The sequence below is a fragment of the Elephantulus edwardii genome, unplaced genomic scaffold (genome assembly GCF_000299155.1).
Source record: "Elephantulus edwardii isolate Elephantulus edwardi_28Jun2011 unplaced genomic scaffold, EleEdw1.0 scaffold00006, whole genome shotgun sequence".
NCBI lineage: Eukaryota > Metazoa > Chordata > Mammalia > Macroscelidea > Macroscelididae > Elephantulus > Elephantulus edwardii.
Window position 1 is genome coordinate 15,884,542 of NW_006399756.1, and position 6,674 is coordinate 15,891,215.

The window sequence follows — 6,674 nt, forward strand, 5'->3', positions numbered from 1 at the left end:
GACATCATTGCACTTCAGTACTTTGGAAAGGTCTCTGATGGTAGACTTTCCCAATGCAATTTGTCTTTAAATTTCCTGGCTGCTGGTACCAAGAGTGTTGATTGTAGACCCAAGCAAACTGAAGCTGTCAACAATCTCAGTCTCTTCACCATACATCATGGTGCTGCCAATTGGCCCATTGGTGAGAATCTTTGTTTTCTTGATGTTGGAAGGGATTTTTGCAAGTAAATGAAGGCGTAATGTTTGCACAACTTCATTTGGATAGCTGCAACACTGCTCACTTCTCTGCAGGCACACAGCTTTAAGACGGCCTCATATGTCAGGGAGTCTGGGAAATGATGTCAAGGCTCATTACAGATGTTTCTGCCTATGTCACTCCGGCAGTCTCCTCCTATGCTATTAACTGCATCTGAAAACCCATGAGAGGGTCAGCTGTGGGTCGATTCCAACTTGATAGCACACAAGAACAACGACAACCTTTGCCATGTTAGGTCACTGCTCAGGTCAGTTACTTCACATGTATGTAACCCAGTTTCATCCAGTCTTATTTGCTTCTGAAAAACACCTTAGTTCTGAGTTTCTTAGACAATATCCCTCAGAGGTTAAGACACTAGAACCCTTTTTGATGACAGGCCCTTAGTGTTTTTCCATAAATTTATTTCTTCTTTAACAAATGCATAATTAGATGTCAGCACATGTACATAAGCCAGAATGCTAGAATGTAAGCAGTTTCCTTTGACCTTTCACCCCTTATTTTTCTAAATCAAGTAAAGCAGGGTTTTTTTCCTTTACTTTGTACCTTCTCAGTTCCCTACATCTTAACTCTAAGTCAGTTTGTGACCCGTTAGCCAAATTGAAAGGAAGTCTAATATCTTCCTGGAAAGCCTTTCCTCTTCCCTTCATTATCCAGCTGCTGAGTACAAATGGGCCTCTGACCACTTCAAACTTCTCACAAAAAGGAAGAGGAGAGCCGCTGATGGGGCCTGCAGCGGGTGCTTCTGTCATTGCTGCACATGGGGCATGTCCTTGTCTTGTCCTTGATTAAAGAAAGACTGCAGCTGGGGACTGAATAGTGTCCCACACCCCCAGCTGCTTCCCCCTTCCAAGAGAAACTGGAATCCTAACTCTGTTCTCTCTAGCTGGAGTCCCATTTGGGATTGGCTTTTTTGTTATGTTGATGAGGCCATATCACTGTAGGACATGTTCTAACCCTAATCACATCTGAGTTATGAAAAGAGCACATGAGTTACAAAAGCAAGCACAAATTGAGGGAAGATAGCTGCTGTGTGGAGATTCCCAGGGAGCAGGAGGATGGGGAGGCTGGAGATGAGTCGTGTACAACTCAAGGCACTTAACAACAACAACGTAGAGAGAGCTCTGTTGGCCTAGTGGACAGAAAGTGATGCTACCAAGTCAAACATGGGTGATTTTAATCTGTGGCCCTCAGGCCAGGTTTTAATTGTTCTTGGTCAAATGTTCTTCTAAGTGGTATTGCACTGGTCTGTCCATTTGCTGTACAGAGGTGACTCGTGGTTGCTGTGATGCTAAACACTGTGACATTGATGTATCAAATGTGATAATGGTCACCCATGGTAGACAGTGTTTGGTGGAGCGCCCCAATTAAAGCAAGCTTGGAGGCAGGAGTGGCATCCACTTCCAAAATAGCTTGCCTCCGGAAACCCCATGAACTTGGAGAAACAATGAAACTTATACAAGTGTTCAGGTCTTTTATTCCTAGGGTTGCTATGAGTCGTCTACAACTCGACAGCACTTAACAACAACACAATAGCTGCTGTGTGGAGATTACCAGGGAGCAGGAGGATGCTGACGGCTGGAGAAGTGGAAAGAGACCAGGACTGCCTCGGAGGCCACAGAGAAAGAGCACTCTTTTAGAGTCAATGCCACTGAATTTGGACTTCTTGCTTCCTAAACCATAGGAGTATAAATTTCTGTCCTTTGGAGACATATGTTTGTGGTCTGTATTACTGCAGCACGTAGTAGCTAAGAGGGAGCCCTGGTGGACCAGTGGGTAAGGAGTTGCACTTTCAACCTACAGGCAGGTGGTTCGAAACTCCCAGTTGTTCCAGAGGAGAAAGATGGAAGGTATCCTTCTGTGCAGTCTACAGCCTCTGAGAAGCTGCTGGAGGGTCAGCTATGAGTTGGTTCGGACTTGTAGGCAATGAGTGAGTGAGGTAACCAAGACATTGCGTGGGAGACTGTCACGTCTAAGTATGGGCAGTAAATAAATGAAAACCTGTTGCCGTCCAGTCAGTCACAGCTCTTAATTTTGATCTTCATGCTTTCTCTCTGCAGTCTGAGTGCTGTGCCAGGGTGTCCAGGAGGGCATCCAGCCTCAGCCTCACGTGCTGCCAGAATCAACACTCTCCCCAGACCCTGTCAAGCTCCAGGCTCCAGCCAGGACACTAGCCCAGAGTTCCCATTCTCTCACTCCAACTCTTCCCTTGGTGACCTTTCCTGCCCACAGTTCCTGGTCAGTACCATCTACCTCAGTGGATCTAAGTATATCTACCTATATAATCTCAAAAGAGAGCTTTCCTGCCAAATGACACAATTGCCATGCACATTTGCATACCCTTCACCACTGAGTGTGACGAGCTGCTTGACTGTATTTGAATTGTGCTATTGAGAAAGAATCGGGATCTCTGTTTGCATAGACTGTAGGGGTGTGTGCTGCTAACCCGAAGGTCACACACCTCTCTGGTTGTTCAGATCTACCAACAATAGGAGATAGATGGGCAGCCTCCTCCTGTGCCGTTTACCGCCTCCCGGAAACCCACTGGAGAGTCAGCTATGTGTTAGTTCCAAATCAATGGCAGTGAGAGTGAGTGGGATTGGCAGATCACACTGGGTAACCATAGGCTGCCAACAGAACAAACAAGTCTGTCCTGGATGAAATACAGCCAGGAAGTTCCTTAGAAGAGAGAAAGATGAGGCTTTGTCTCATATCCTTGGGACGTGTTTTCATAAGGGATCAATCCCTGAAGAACAGTACACTTAGTAAAGTAGCTGTTGTGTTGTGTTCTCTTGAGTCAGAACTGACCGGCAGCTGACCCTCCAGCAGGTTTTCAGAAGCAGTAAATTACACAAGAGGAGATGATGGCCCATCCTTCTTCTCCCGCGGAGCAGCTGGTGGATTCGAACTGCACGCCTTAGCAATTGTAGCACATGCTTAGTGAAGCAGAGGTATCAGTAAAAAAGAGGAAGGCCTTCAATGAAATGGACCTATGTTGTGGCCGCTACAGTGAGTTCAAATGGTGCACATTATGAGAATGGTGCAGGGCCAGCCAGTGTTTCATCCTCTTGAATAAGGGGGTTGTTGTGAGATGGAATCAGTCTGATGACACTTCACAATAGCAGTTGCTTCACACCTGCTTTCCAGTAAGCTTAACAGTCTACTCCAGGGCTCTTGCAAACCACACCAATTGGGAGCCAGCTGGTCATGTGTCTCACTAAGAAAATACACACTTGGAAGGGCTTCTGCCGTGAAGTGGCACACGTAGGGCAACTCTATTGCTCTACATGCGGAATCGACATCAAGAGATTCTGGAAGCGTAATTTTGGCCCACTGGGCAGCTGGTGATCGTTGGTCCCGGCGCCTTTAAAAAAAAAAAAAAGAAAATACACGCTTGGGTTCTCTCTCACCAGGCCCGTCTCCCACACAAAGACCGAGTTTTGTTCTTCTCTTGTGGACCTCAAGGGCAAGGAGCGATATTGTCTCTCCATGGGGCACTGGACAGTTTGGGTTGTCATAACTGAGCGCTGTTCCTGGCATCTAGTGGTAGAGGATAGAGATGCCACTTAACATCTTACAATGCCTTGGACAGCTCCCGACAATAGAGAATTATCTCAGAATGTCTAGGATGCCGCTGTTGAGAAACCTTGCTCTAGCAAAACAGTACTTAATGAAGGGCAAATTAAGGACTTGCAGTTCATCAAATGACAATCTAATCTGTTATTTCAGGCTCCAAAGTTATATTTAAATCTGGTCTGTTGATTTATCAAATTAAGCAGTTAATTGTTTGCACTCTTACTTGACTTGTTCCACTGTTGTTATTATGTTGTTACTATGTTGTTACGTGCTGTCAAGTTCATTCCAACCCATAGCAACCCTGCAGGAACTAGAGTAAAACAAAACATTGCCAGGTCCCCCACCAGCCTCAAATTCTTGCTGTGTCTCAGCCCACTCTTCCTGCCACCGTGCAAACCATCCCAGTGAGGATCTTTCTCTTTTTCACGGGCCTTCTGTGTTATCTACTGTGCTGTCCCTCCTGATGGCATATCCAAGGGACTTGAGATCTGCATCTCAAGAATATAATTAGGTCCACAGTCAACAGCATTGGTACCAACTGTCAGGAAAGCGAAAGACGCTATGCACTGGGAAAGTCTGCTGTCAGGAAGTTCTCCAAAGTCCTGAGGATCAGTGATGTCCGTTTCAAGGCTGAGGTGTGCGTGATTCAGGCCATGGTCCTTTCAGTCACTTGCTGTGCATCTGAGAGCTGGACAGTTAATAAGAATGATGAAGAATTGATACCTTTGAGTTGTGGTGTTGGAGAAGAGTACTAACTATCTCACAGACTACCAAAAGAACAAGCAGGTATGCCTTGGAGAAAATTAAACCAGGATGCTCCTTGGAGACCAAGATAGCAAAACTGCTTCTCACATACCTGGAGCATGTTGTAAGGAGGGGCTGTTCCTTGAGAGAGACATCAAGCTTGGAAAGACGGAGAGGGAGCGTAAGAGAAGGTGACCCTCAACAAGATGGGCTCGTACAGTGACTGCAGCACTGGGCTCAAGCGAGTCAGAGATGGTGAGGATGGCAGAGGCTAGGACAGGGTTCAGCTCTGTTGTTCATAGGGTCGCTATGAGTTGTGCTCAATTCAGTGGCACTTAACAACAGCAACATTTCTCCCAAGGTAGACTTGTTTGCTCCCTGGAAGGCTGTTATATATTCCATATTCTTCATCAACACCATGATTCAAAATGCATCAGTTTCTCTTTGGTGTTTCATCATCCAGTGTTCACCTTGGTCAGACACAATGTGGTCCTAAACGTGACATCTTAGCTTCTTTAACACTCTGAGGAGGGGCTTTGTAAAAGATGTACCCAGTGCAATATGTCCTTTGATTTCTTGGCTTTTGTATCCATAGGCATTGCTTGTGGATCAAGTAAAATAAAATCCTTGACAAATTCAATACTTTCTCTGTTTTATGTTAGACTTATTTCTTGGCCCACTTGTTCAGATTTTTGTTTTGTATTGAAGTATAATCTATACTTTGTTTCTGAGCTTTCCATTATAGCTACAGCTAAGAAGAATAATAGATATATTTCTGCAACTTGTCATCCTTTTTTCTTTCAAGTCTTTGTGTTTACTGAAAGGTCATTAAGTGCTTTTGAGTCCATTTATGACTCCTAAATCTAGTGCCGTCTCTTTAGCTTTTCCTAATGCTGTCTGATAAAACATTAACGAGATGCTCACGCGTTGTCAGAGAATTTGTCTGATTACCTCATTAATTTCTAATGAGCTTGCTGCTTACACTCCAGGATAACATAACAGCAATTGGATAATGTAATTCTTTCTGGGTGGAGTGCGCCTAAATTTCCCTCTAAATTATTAACTATGGAGGCCAAAGATGTTAGAAACTATTACCTATAAATTTGTCTAAATCTTTGATTGTATCATTTCTGTCAATATATTTTCTTCCCAGAAAATTATTCAACCCATTTTAGTGGCTGAAAACATGCCCTTTTCTTCAGCATGAAGTCATCACCATGCAAAACCTCGAAAACTGAGGTTCATCAGTGAGGAAGATTTAAACTTGCAGCTGCTATTAACAACCATTCCGGTCACATTCAATTTCTTAAGAGGAGAGGTGAGTCATTCTTTAAATACCAATTTATGGCTGCTAGATTCCAAGTCATATCTTCAGCTCAATCTGCTTCTGTGCTTAGGTCATCTAAATTTATTATGCATTGTTTTAAAATTCTCACCTCTGGATTTTTGCCACAACGTTTAATTTGCACTCCATTAGTTTTGCAGGTGCTCTTGAATCATCTAAATCCCCTGTTAAGAACAGATATAGGACTAGTTGGTCAGTAAAAGTTTCTTTTACAATATAAAACACTCAAGTTCAGAGAGAGAGAGAACATTTTGTTCTCAAAATGTTAAGAAGCTATGATGTACATTTGAAGATAGATCCTGCAATTGTGTTGTACAAGTGTTAATAAAGATGTTGTTGTTGTTGTTATGTACCATCAAGTCACTTGCGGCTCATAGTGACCCCTATGCCCAATAGCTCTGAACTCCGCTCCAGAGTGAGCCAGTGTCACTATCTCCAACCTACCCTAATTATCCCAGATATTGTGACAATCCATCACGTCCAGGATCTTCCTTTCCTGCTCTGTCCCTCCACTCTTCCAAGCATAGTATCCTTCTCCAGGAACTGGTCCCTGAAAGACCCCAAGCTAGGGCTTTCCCAGACTGGCCACGACCCCGAGCAACTTACACCAGGTCCACTTGATGTAAGCACAAGAGGCTTTATTGACGAAGCTTCAGGACGACTTTTATCTCAGAAGCGAGACAGGGAAGTCGACCCCGAGCCTCAAAAAGCAAGGGAATTTTTTTTCTATAATTATATTTTATTAATTTTCATAAA